At 35.7% G+C, this 13,444-nt stretch overlaps 1 protein-coding gene across 3 annotated transcripts in view; it reads right to left on the reverse strand.

Moving 5' to 3' along the window:
• Nucleotides 1-13,444, reverse strand: part of CNTLN (centlein) — a gene marked incomplete at both ends in the record, with an annotated part of 264,859 nt that overhangs the window by 176,491 nt on the left and 74,924 nt on the right. The window lies entirely within an intron of this gene.

Raw genomic sequence — 13,444 nt, forward strand, 5'->3', positions numbered from 1 at the left:
TTCATGGACAGCCTCAGCTACTTAGTGAGGCTCTTTGCAACTCAGGGAGACCCTGTTCCAAAATAAAGACTAAAAAATAGGGCTGGGGGTGTAGCTCGAAGGTCGAATGCCCCTGGGTTCCATTCCCAGACCATCAAAAAATTAAATAAATAAATAAATAAATAAATAAATAAATAAAATTAATTTTAATTGTTTATGTATAGTTAAATAAATTTTATATCTCACCCACATAAAAATCATACATTCATTATCCCCTTAAGTAAGCATCAGGCTTTCAGTTAAACACTAGAAATTCCCATAAATTCATAAAAAAAAGCTTTGATAGGTCAATAAGTAGGTAGATGAAAGAAGACAAGTAGGTAAGTAGATGGGTAAATTGTGTTGTGTTTTGTTTTGTTTTGTTTTGTTTTAAGGGAAATAAACTTAAAACAAATAAAACAAAACTAGGCTAATGGACCTGACAAAGACTGGTGATATCTAAGAAAATATGGTTCTATCTTTATGCCTTATTTACTCTCTTTAGGAGTAGAAGGATATTTAACTACTGACAGGCAGCAATGATTTTGACAGGGAAAAAAATTGACACAGAAAATAAAACTGCAAACTGTGGAAGGACTCTCAAACTAAAACAAAACAAAACAAAAAAAAAAAAAAGAAGAGAAAAGAAGGAAGGAAGGGAGATGGAAAGAGGAAAGGGAGGGAGGAAAGAAGGAAGAAAGGTTGCTTGTGGCCTGGAGATATAGAATAACTTTTTTAATTACCACAAATAAAACCTAGCCAAAGCTAGCCATCTCAAATTTAAATTTGACTTATGCCAAATATCAGATTGAAACAAGGGTCCCCAGGCATTGAAAAAAAGTATCTAGTTTCAGACTGGAGCAGGCTAGAGTGCCAGGAACCTCAAAATTGTCTAGAACAAATGAGTACCATGATGGGGTATTATAGAGGGATACCAAGTGTTTTAATATCCCCTTAATATCAAAGGGGGAATATTAAAACACTGAACCTTTAGATGATCTAAACTTCAAAAACAGAGTCAACAAAGCGAACATTAGGAAATAAGCACCATCCTAGCAAATGAAAACCTGAGAACCATTGCAAAATAACTACAAAATAGATAAATATTATACATGAAAATGAACAGCCTGCTGAAGTGAAAAAATAAAGTGTCAAGAGTAGAAACGGAGACCAACTAAAAGGCTATTGAACCTAGCAAGCAAATACTCCTGCCCAAGATGACAAGTAAGTAATGAAGGTGAAGAGTCCAATCTGAGACACATTCTGAAAGTAGAAGTGAAAAAAATCTTCTGTTGTGTCTGGGGTGGCAAGAAAAAGACAGGAATCAAATATTTCCCCCAGAAATATGGCCTTAACAAGCAGGTGAATATTGGCTCCATTTACTATGATTAGGCAGACTGAAAAGGTGAGCTTGAGAACAAAAATCCAAGTATCTGTTCCACACAGATATATAAATATTTTTTCCATTATAAAATATTAGAACAGGCCGAACATGGTGGTACATGCTCGTAATTCCAACATTTGGAAGGCTGAGACAGGAAGATGGAGGTTCCAGGACAGCCTCAGCTACTTGAGGCCCTTTGCAACTGAGATCCCATTTCAAAACAAGAATAACAAATGGGGCTGGGGGTGTAGCTAGAAGGTAGAATGCTCCTGGGTTCCATCCCCAATACTGAAAAAAAAATACTAGGATAAGCAGGTGTGGTGGTACATGCCTATAATCCCAGGACTTGAGAAGCTGAGCCAGAAGGATCACAGCCTTAGTAGTGAGACCTTTAGCAAAGTAGCAAGACCCAGTTTCAAAACAAAAAAGAAAAAAGAGCTGGGGATGTAATTTGGAAATAAAATGTCTGTGGGTTCAATCCCTAGTATCATCAGAATGAAAGAAAAAAAAAGAAAATAATTAAGTTGTCTAAGAAGCTTAAACGTCTAAAAGAACTGAATTTTTAAAAATAAATAATTAAAAAATGGAATTAAGAATAGCAGTTTCATTTGTAGTACTAAGCACCTCTGAGAACAGGCAATCTTTTTTTTTTTTTTTTTTTTTTTGGTACTGAAGATGAAGCCTAGTGGCATTCTACCTCTGAGCTACAACCCCAGTCTTATTTTTTATTCTTTATTTTGAAACAGGGTCTCACTGAGTTTCAAAGGGCCTAAAGTAGATGTGGCTGACCACGAACTGCAATCCTCCTGTCTCAGCCTCCCAAATACTGGATTACAAGCGTGTACCACCATGCCCGGCTCTGGTTTCCATTTCTGGGAGGTTGGTGAACTCAAATCTAGCATCCCATACAAGGAAGCCTCATACTCGTGATGCTCCCAAGGTTCTAGACAGAAGACTCTCTTTGAATGAGGCTTCTGAAGAATTAAGCCAGAACTTGTCATGAATTTATACTGATTAGTGTTCAAATGCAGCTTTACTACCCTTTCTAAATGAAAACTTCAAAAGAAATATGAGAAAAAAGCCAGGCATGGTGGCACATATGTGTAATCTCAGTACTTAGGAGGCTGAGAAAGGAGGCTCTAGGTTCTCGGCCAGCCTCATTTACTTAATGTGGCTCTCTGTAACTTAGAATATATTTTAAAATAAAGAAGAAAAAATAGGGCTTGGCGTATAGTTCAGAGAATGCCTCTGGGTTCAATCTTCAGTACTTAAAAAAAAAACATATATATATATGAAAAAGTTAAAAGATAATTAAAAATTTAACAAGTAACAATAGAGTATTTAAAATCTACTCACAAAATTACACTACCAGTCCCCGATAGTTTATAGGAAAGGTCTACAAATTTTTCAATGAAAGAACACTGTTGGGTGCAGTGGCACATACCTATAGTCATAGTACTTAGGAGGCCAAGACAGGAAGATGGCAGGCTCAACACCAGTATGTGGTAACTTAGAAAGATTCTGCTTCAAAATAAAAAGAAAAGTAAGGCTAGGGTAGTAGCTTAGAAGTAGAAAGCCGCTGGGTTCACTCGCTAGTACCACACAAACATACATACACACAAAACCTTCTCTTGTGAGAAATGTTATAGAGAAAAAGGATGCTCCCAACTCATTTTATGAAATTTAAATAATCTTTCACTGAAGGGAAAAAAAAGTGGGATAAAGAAAACAAACATTTCAGGGTTATAACACCAAGGAATATAGATGTATAGATTAAAAAATACAAAATAAACTGCACTATTATTTTAAAAAGTTTTTATTGAGATTGTTTGGATCCAGAAATATAAATTACTTAATATTAGGAAATCTATTAATAAATAAAAGAGAAAAAAAGACCATAGAACATGCCAATACATGCAGGAAAAGCATCCAGAACAATCTAATAGCTTTACAGGATGAAATAGTAGACAACAAAGTAAGAACACAGAAGATTTTTTTTTTTTTTTTTTTGGTGGTACTGGGGTTCCTGGAAGCCCTTCTACCTCTGGGCTACACTCCCAGACCTATTTTTATATTTTTATTTAGAAACAGGGTCTCCTAAGCCAGCACGCGCGGCTGGCTTCGAACCTGCGCGATCCTCCTGTCTCCGCCTCCCAAGCGCGGGGATTACAAGCGTGCACCACCACGCCCGGCGATATTTTTTAAATTGTTAATAATAATGTCAAAAAATCAGCAAACAACATAACTAATAATATGATGTTCCTTCAAAAATTAAGTAAAATTTTGTTTTATTTTAAAGACAATTTATGAATTTTAATCAAAATAATAAGAAAAACAAAAATTGAGTATACAAATATGGTTAAAAGGGACATTTTTATTAACTCTCAATATGATCGTACACACACAATATAACGAGTACTCGAGTAAGATTATAAAGTAAAAACTGACTATGTAAAACACGTTTTTCTATATTGACATTTATAATGTCACTAACAAGAAGTACAAAGTAACCAAAACTCTCTTATGACCAATGTACAGTATACTTATAAAATCTCATTGAAAAATATAAAATATGAGCCTGGTGTGGTGGCAAATGCTTGTAATCCCAGTACTTGGAGGGCTGAGACAGAAGGATCACAGTTTCACAGTCAGCCTCAGCTACTTAGAGAAACCCTCTGCAACTTAATGAGACCTTGTTTCAATATTAAGAATAAAAAATAGGGTTGGGGGTGTAGCATCGGTAGAATGCCTCTGGGTTCAACCCCCAGTTCCGCCAAAAGAAATAAGACCTAAAGGAAAACATATGACATATTTATAAATGCACAGAATCTTTATTATAAACATGCCATTTTTCTTTAAATTTATCTACAAACACTATTATACAATGCTAAAAAAAATGGTTTTATATTGAACTTTAGTATATTGATACTAAAGTTCATATTAGCCATGAACCAGAATTAACCAAGGCAATTTGTGGGGAAATATAGGAATTCTTTATACTATATAAAAGTTTTTAATAATCTATGCAAACTTAAAATGTAGTCCTAGAACAGGGTAAACAAATAGGTCATAAACTCCAGAAGCAAATCAAATATAATGCTCTGAAATTTGATAGAAGATGGAAGTAACTTTCTAAATCTTTGGAGGACAGCTGGTGTGTTGACTAAAATGCCAATGGTACCATTCTGATTGAACAGAAACTTATCTGAACTAGGCCCAAAATATCTAACCTTTCCAAATTCCTCATTACATTTATCACCATGTGACAAAGCTTACCTTCTTGTTGCTTGTGTGTTTACTTTACACTTGTCACATTAGAATATAAGTTCCATAAAAGCAGGGATTTTTAAACAGCTATTTCTTAGTTAATGTACAATATCAGACACATAAGATATTCAATAAGTCCTTGTTAAATATGGGGAACTCTCTTACTCTGAACTTACACGAACATCCCCACCAACCCTTTGCACCTTGCTATCAAGAAGCCTTCATAAGGTGGTGCACCCTCTGAAGTTCTTCTAGTAATAATTCCATAAAATGTAAGACAGACCAAAGCACAAGGAAAACCATTTTCTGAAACACTGGCCTAACCAAAGTCCCCTAAACTTGTAGCAGACACTTTGTGACTTTTATATCCCCTATAGCACATCCATTAAGGTTGAAAAGATTCCTATTGAGGGTCTCCCTGTAGTAACAGTTTAATACACTACCCATCTCTTTGATGTTTTAAAGAATCTTGACTTTGAAGAATTTTTAAAATTTGATATTTTTGTGCTACTACTCAGAGAGGGTGTGGGCAAAATTAACCAGCCTCATCATCATACCTGGTAGAAAGAGCACCAAGCAACTCTACTTCTACCCTATCTGTGGAGATAAGTCACCTAGATGAATAAGCCTTGCTCCAGATCTGTGCTCTGAAATATTTAAGTATGAAAGGTGATTTGATTCTTGGCTTAGTATTCATCTTCTGTCCCAGTGAATCTTTGACTTTTGTTTGCCTTTGGAAGATTTCCACCAGAGGATTACTAGGTGATTGCAGCTGATAGAAATTCTTATTCTTTCATGCTTAGAACCTACTTTTACAACAAAAACATACTTTATAAATCTGAAATATTTTAGAAATATTATAGCACCTTAGTATCATGGAACATGCTTAAATTATACAGTAAACATCACCTTAAAACAGACTCCTCAAAGAACAAAGAAGGCCTTTATAGGAAACAAAAGCCAGGCATGGTGGTACACACTTGTACTCACAGTACTTGGGAGGCTGAGACAGGAAGATAGCAAGCTCAAGGCCGCTCATCAATTTATTGAAACCCTCAGCAACTTAGTAAAACCCTGTTTCAAAATAAAAAAATAAAATTGCCTGGGGTAGCTCAGAAGTAGAATGCCTGTAGTTAAGTCCCTACTACCACCAAATGATAAGAAAGGAGACAGAAATATCCAATATGTAGTGATTTCCTTAAATCAAATTTAATGAGAGACAAAACAAAATAAACATTTCAGCTGGGTATAGGTTATAATCTGTTGACTATATATGCTACTATTTATATAATTCAGGTAAGAATAATATAGAAGCAGTAGAAAAGTCCAACACTTCCATAAGTGCTGCCCCCCCTTCACATCTGACTGTAACTGAGTTGCTTTCACAAGACAGTACATATCACTCCTGTTCATGTCATTCAAATCACCATAATAGAGAGGACTGGTTGTATAGCTCAGTGGTACAGTGTATGCCTGGTATGCACAAAGCCCTGGGTTCCATCCCCAGCACCACACACATGCTCACACACAGACATAACAGGGGGGTATCACATCTATGAATTAGTTTTTCTACATTTATATCTTTCACTTCTCCTTAATAAGATTTTCTTTCAGCAATTTCCCATTTGCTTAAAAGCAACTCCCTCTCTTCTGTTTCTGTTCCTCTTTCTTTTTTCCTCCCTCACTTAGAAAATTTTGAGGATAAATTGATCAGAAAAAGTCAAGTCTGTCTTAATACACATGCTTTGGAATAGACCAGATAAATAGTTAAAATATCTAAGAGAAAGCACAAATTTTTTTTTTGAGAAAGCACAAATTTAAATTTATTTTATTTCATTTGAAAAAATATGTGAAGATTTCACTCACAAAATAGTGCACTGTGAAAAGCTTCAGAAATATGTACCCTAGGGGGGAAAAAGCATAATTGGTAAAATTTACAAAAAAAAAACACAAATATTTAAAGTCTTTGAAATTTTCCTACAGGGTATATAGTAAATGAAGGAACATCTATTTGTGAAAAACTACAAAAATTCCATTAGGAACAGTGAGAGTCTCTGGCATTTAAAGTCTGACCTGCTCCTCATGATCACCTGATTCCACACTTAGCTTTATAAAAACACATCTAAGAACAAAGGCATCTTCACAGACAAGAGAGGTCACTGGTATTTATAATCCTGCTCCCAGCTCCTCAACTATAACCAAGCTGCCATCACTCCTAGGACAGATGCTCTATTTCAGATGTAGTAGTCCAATAACAGAGAACTGACCTCAACCACTCTTACCATATATCCTCACCTCCACAGCATCATGGGTATCACTTGAAATAAAGTCATTTTTTATACTCTCAGCTCCAAAATGGCATTTCAGACATTTTGCCCAGGACTAGAAGCAGGAAATAAGAAAATTAAGAGTTTTCCCCTCTTCAACAGACTTGGCTTAAAACTGATTTGGAGAAATCAAGCATCAGGGTACTCAAAATAACTGAATTTGGTGTTAAACAACTAAAAGAAAAGCAGTAGCTTGATGGAAGTAAAAAAATACATTTGGAACATTATTTTACCAGAGATAATTAGGAAAAGACACACTCTTAGTAGAATATTCCTGGGGTAAAAAAAAAAAATCCTAAAGAATGGCTTCAAAAACTATCCCTTCAAGCCAGAGCAGTTAGGCAAGAGAAAAAATAAACATAGTAATAAGTAGAAGAGTCATCTCAATTAAAGAGGAAAATAATTCTTCATAACATGATGTTATTTTATGTAGAAAATCCTGACTTATTTAAAAATTAAACTATTAAACAAAAATAAGTTGTAGAGTTTCTGAACACAAAATCGATATACAAAAATTGGCTGTATTTCTATACACTAACAATGAATAATCAAAAAAGAAAATTAAAGCCGGGTGTAGTGGTGCACAGGATTACACCCCGCGCTTGGGAGGCAGAGACGGGAGGATCACACAGGTTCGAAGCCAGCCTCGCGTGCTGGCTTAGGAGACCCTGTTTCCAAATAAAAATGTAAAAATAGGTCTGCGAGTGTAGCCCGGAGGTAGAAGGGCTTGCAGGAACCCCAGTACCACCAGAAAGAAAGAAAGAAAGAAAGAAAGAAAGAAAGAAAGAAAGAAAGAAAGAAAGAAAGAAAGAAAGAAAGAAAGAAAGAAAGAAGAATTAAAAATAAATCTACAGCAAAATAAAAAATACTTAGAAATAGATCTAAGCAAGGTGGTAAAAAAAACTTATATACTAAAAACTACAGTGTTGAGAAAATTTAAAGACAAAAAAATGGAAAGACATCTTATGCTACTACAGTGAAAGACTTGATATTAATATATCAAAATTATATATAGTGTTCTACAAACTCAATGCAATTTCCATCAACATCCCAATGGCACTTTTTGTAGAATTTTAAATATAATCCTGAAAATCATATAAAATATTAAGGAACCCTAAATATTCAAATAATTTTCAAAAAGAATAATGTTGAAGGGTTCATGTTTCCTCCTTTCAAAGAATATTACAAAGATACAATAATAAAAATTGTGATACTGGCATAAAGATACATAAATCAGAGAATAAAAAGTCTAACTGGTAAAATTATTATTATTGGGGGGGCACTGGGGATTTAAAACAGGGACATTCTACCTCTGAGCTTCATTCCCAGCCCTATTTTATTTACTTTGAAGCAGTGTCTAAGTTGCCGAGGACAATTGCTTTGAACCTCTGATCCTCCTTTCTATGCTTCCCCTGGAATTATAAGCATGTGCTATATGCTTATAATTTTATCAGCCCAGCTGATAAAATTATTTTTTGACAAGGATATGAAGACCATTCGATGAATGGTGTTGGAGAAACTGGATATTCTCACACAGATACAGTTGTTATTTTTAAATAAGGTTTCTCATATAAAAATAACTCCAAATGCACTAAAATCCTAATATAAGGTTCAAAACAATAAAATTCTTAGAATAAATCATAGGGAAAAATGCTTAGAATGCATCATATAAAATAGCTCCATGACACTGGTTTTAGCAATTTCTTGCATATGACAGCAAAAACCCAAGCAACAAAAACATACAAATGGAACTACATTAAAAATATGCAAATGGGAGCTGGGCGTGGTGGGGAACGCTTGTAATCCCAACATTCAGAAGGCTGAGGCCAGAGGATAGCCTTTTGTGGACAGTTTCAGCAACTTAGTGAGACCCTCTGCAACTCAGTGAGACCCGGTTTCAAAATAAAGAATAAAAAATAGGGCAGGGGGTGTAGCTCGGAGGTCGAATGCCCCTGGGTTCCATCCCCAGACCCGCAAAAAAAAAAAAAAAAGAAGCAAATGGGCAAAAAATATGCAAATGAGATTAAATAAAAATTAAATTATTCATCAAAAACACTACATATTAAAAAGGCAACCTACAGAATTAAAGTGCTTGAGAATCATTTATCTTCTAAAGAATTAAAATCCAGAATACATAAAAAAACTGTACCTCAACTATACAATAAAAAGCAAACAAAGCCCTACTTGAAGAAACATTTGAACAAAAATAATATAGCAATTCGGTGTGATGGTACACATCCGTAATCCCAGAACTTGGCAGACTGAGATGGGAAGATCACAGGTTTGAAGGCCAGCCTCAACAACTTTGTGAGACCCTCATGAAAAAAAAAAAAATGGCCCCAGTATTTGGGAGGATGAGACAGGAGGATTACAGGTTCATGGCCAGCCTCAACTATCTTAGGGAGGCCTTTTGCAACTTAGTGAGAACCTGTTTCAAAATAAAGAATAACAAACAGGGTTGGAAGTGTAGCTCAGAGGTAGATTGCCCCTGGGTTCGGCCAAACTCATACGCTGGAGAAAAGACAGCCTTTTCAACAAATGGTGCTGGGAGAACTGGCTATCCATTTGTAGAAAGATAGAACTAAACCCCTACATCTCACCATGCACAGGAATCAACTCGAGATGTATCAAAGACTTAGAAATTAGACCGAAGACTGTGAAGTTATTAGAGGAAGGCATAGGCTCAACACTACAACATATTGGCATAGGCAGTAACTTTCTCAACAAAACCTCCAAAGCTTAGGGAAATTAAAGCAAGAATGAACAAGTGGGATAGCATCAAACTAAAAATTTTCCTCTCTTCAAAAGAAACCATCAAAAACCTAAAGAGGAAGCCCACAGAATGGGAGAAGATTTTTACCAGCCACCAATCTGATAGGGGGCTAATATCCAGAATATACAAAGAGCTCAAAAGAATCTACACTAGCAAAACAAACAACCCAATCAAGAAATGGGCAAATGAGCTGAATAGACACTTCACAAAAGAAGAGATACAAAGGACCAATAGATACATGAAAAGATGTTCTACATCACTGGCCATCAGGGAGATGCAAATCAAAACTACACTGTGATTCCATCTAACCCCAGTCAGAGTGGAAAGGATAAAGAAATCAAATAACAACAAATGCTGGCGAGGATGTGGGGAAAGAGGAACTCTTTTACACTGTTGGTGGGAGTGCAAACTAGTTCAACCACTATGGCGATCTGTGTGGAGATTCATAAGAAAACTGGGAATAGATCCACCATATGACCCAGCTCTACCACTCCTGGGTATTTTTCCAAAGGGGTTGAATACAGAGAACTATAACAACTTAGCATACCTATGTTCATTGCAGCACAATTTGTAAAAGCCAAAATATGGAACCAACCCAGGCCTCCATCAACTGATGAATGGATTGCAAAACTTTGGGAAATACACACGATGGAATTCTATTCAGCCATAAAGAAGAACAAAATCATATCATTTGCACGAAGATGGAAAGTCCTAGAGAGCATTATGTTAAGTGAGATCAGCCAAGCATAGAAGGAGAAGATACATATGTTTCCTCTAATATGCCCAAACTAGGGAACATAGAGGATACCAGTGGGACTCCAGATAATGGAGGGGAAATACCAGCAAAGTTTGAATGGAAAGACAGGAGGAGGAATGCTAAACTTGTTTAATGAGGGTATACATCCGAATATGTATAAAATTATGAATGTGGCATGGTTACCCTGAAAAATCATTGGTGGGAGGGGTGAAGGGAAAATGGCGGCGGGGGGGAGAGGGCACCAAGCATAGCTTAAATGTAAACCAAATATGTTCAATAAAAAAATTTGTAAAAAAAAAAAAAAAAAGAATGCCCCTGGGTTCAATTCCCAGTACCACAAAAACAAGGGACTAAGGACATAGCTCTGAGGCAGAATAACCTGGGCTCAACCCCTAGTACCACAAAAGAACAAAAATGAGAATACGAACACTGCCAAGAAGCATATGAAAAGATGTCTGATATTACTAATTATCAAAGATAATTATCAAAACCACAATAGGGGCTGGGAGTATAGCTCAGTGACAGAGAACCTACCTAGTATATATGAGGCCCCGGATCCCGAGCTAAAAACAAACAAACAAACAAAAAAAAAACATAAAACCATAATGAGATACCACTTCATACGCACTGGAATGGCTGATATAAACAGTATTGCCAGGCATGTGAAGAAGTTAGAATTCTTGTACATTGTTGGGATTAAAACAACTATGTCATACAGTATGGTGATTTCTCAAAATGTTAAAATGAGAACTCTCATATGATCCAGCAATCCCACTTTGGGGTATATATAAAAATTTAAAAATGGAACCTAAAAGAAATGTTTGCATATTCATGTTTGAAGTAGCATTATTTAGAAAAGCCAAGAGGTTAAAGGAACTCAATTGCCCATTAACAGATGAATGAATAAACATGTATCCAATAACTGATGAAGTAAATAACTGTGATACATACACACAATGGAGTACTATGTAGCCTTAAGGTGAAATAAAATTCTGTCATATATTACAACATAGATGAGCCTCCTCAGGACGTTATTCTAAGTGAAATAAACCAATTAAAAATAAGAAAATAGGATAACTCCACTTATGGAAGGCAGATATCTAAATGTCAAGTTCATAGATATGGAAAGTAAAATGGTGGTTACCAGGGGCTGAGGAAAGGGTAAAATGAGAAGTAGTTTAATGGATATAATTTCATTTCACAAATTCTGGAGGTCTTTTTACATCAATGTAATTATACTCAACATCATTGAACTGTAAACTGAAAAATAATAAAAACTGTACATTTTATGCCAGGTGTATTTTACCATAATAAAAAGTATCTGACACATACTACAATATGGATAAACCTTGAAGATATTACACAAAATAAGGAGTCACAAAAAATACAATACTGTATGATTCAATTTCTGTGAAGTAGGTAAAGCAGTCAAACTCATAGAAAATGATAGTAGAAGAGTGATTTCCAGAGGCCAAGGGAAGAGGAAAAGGGGGAGATTTTGTTTAATGGACATTTTCATTTTTGTGAAATGAAACAATCTTACAGATGGGCTGCACAACAATGTAAATGTACTGAAAACTAGTAAACTGTACTGTTACAAACTGTATGTCCCTTTTCATTTCTATTTTCTCTATAGCTTCCACATATGAGAAAAAACATACAAGCCTTGACTGTCTGATCTCACTTAGCATAATATTCTCTAGGTCTATCCATTTTCCTTCAAATAACATAATTTTGTTCTTTGTAGCTGAGTAAAATCCCATTGTGTGTATATGTCACATTTAATCTGAATATTCACAAAGCTCAAAAAACTTCAAGTAGTATAAATGCAGAGAGCCACAAACACATCATGGGAAAAATGCTGAGAGTCAAAGAAAAGAAGAAAATCTTAAAAGAAAGGAAATATTATGCCTTCTTACAAAGGAACCCTCAATAAGATTAACAACTGACTTCTCGTCAGAAATAATGAAGGCTAGAGACGATAGGATAATATATTCAAAGGACTTAAAGGGGAAAAAAAGCCAAAACATAATTCTACATCCAACAAAGTAATCAGGTAAGTGAAGGCAAGCCAGGCAAAGTGGTCCATGCCTATCATGTCAGTACTTGGTAGGCTAAGACAGGAGGACCACCACAGGTTTACCACCGGTCTCAGAGACTTAGCAAGGTCTCTGCAACTTAATGAGGCTCTGTTTCAATATAAGAAATAAAATAGGGCTTAGAGTATAGCTCAGATGTAGAAAGCCCCTGGGTTCAATCCTTAGTACCACAACAAGTGGGATACAGTGGTGAATGCCTATAATTCTCATAGTTAGGAGGTAAGACAAGATGACCCCAGATTTGAGGCCAGCACATGGAAACTCTGTAAGACCCCATATCAAAATAAAAAAATAAAAATAAAATAGGGCCAAGGGTGTAGTTCAGAGGCAGACTGTCTCTGGGTTCAACCCCTAGTTCCAATGAATGAATGAATGAATGCAAGTGTGACATCAGCAAAACTGCAGAAAAAGAAGCTTCAAGCACTCTCCTCACAAGAAACACTGAAAAGCAAGCAGAGAGTCAGAATATCAGAGCTCTGAAAAACTCGGAGGTTTGGAGCAGCCAAGCAAATGCTAAACAAAGAAAGAAAATGAAAAATAAAAGAAGAGAAAAAAAGAAAAGAAAGAAAGAAACTCAAAAACAGAATACTCAATGATATTTATTGGCTTTTCTTCATTTCTAACACAGTAGTGACCCTAATGCTAGGGAACCTTAAAGCAGCTGTATTGTTGAGAGTGGCAGTAGCCCATGTGCCCAGTAGGTATCTAGTTCAGCAGGGAGGAGAGCAGGCCTTACTCACAAATTATTGTGTGTTCTCTATTCTACCTTGTCTAAGAAACACATGAGGGAATAATACAAGGCAAATCTCCCTGCTTGAC

The sequence above is a fragment of the Muscardinus avellanarius genome, assembly GCF_963383645.1.
Source record: "Muscardinus avellanarius genome assembly, chromosome: 13".
Classification (NCBI taxonomy): Eukaryota; Metazoa; Chordata; class Mammalia; order Rodentia; family Gliridae; genus Muscardinus; species Muscardinus avellanarius.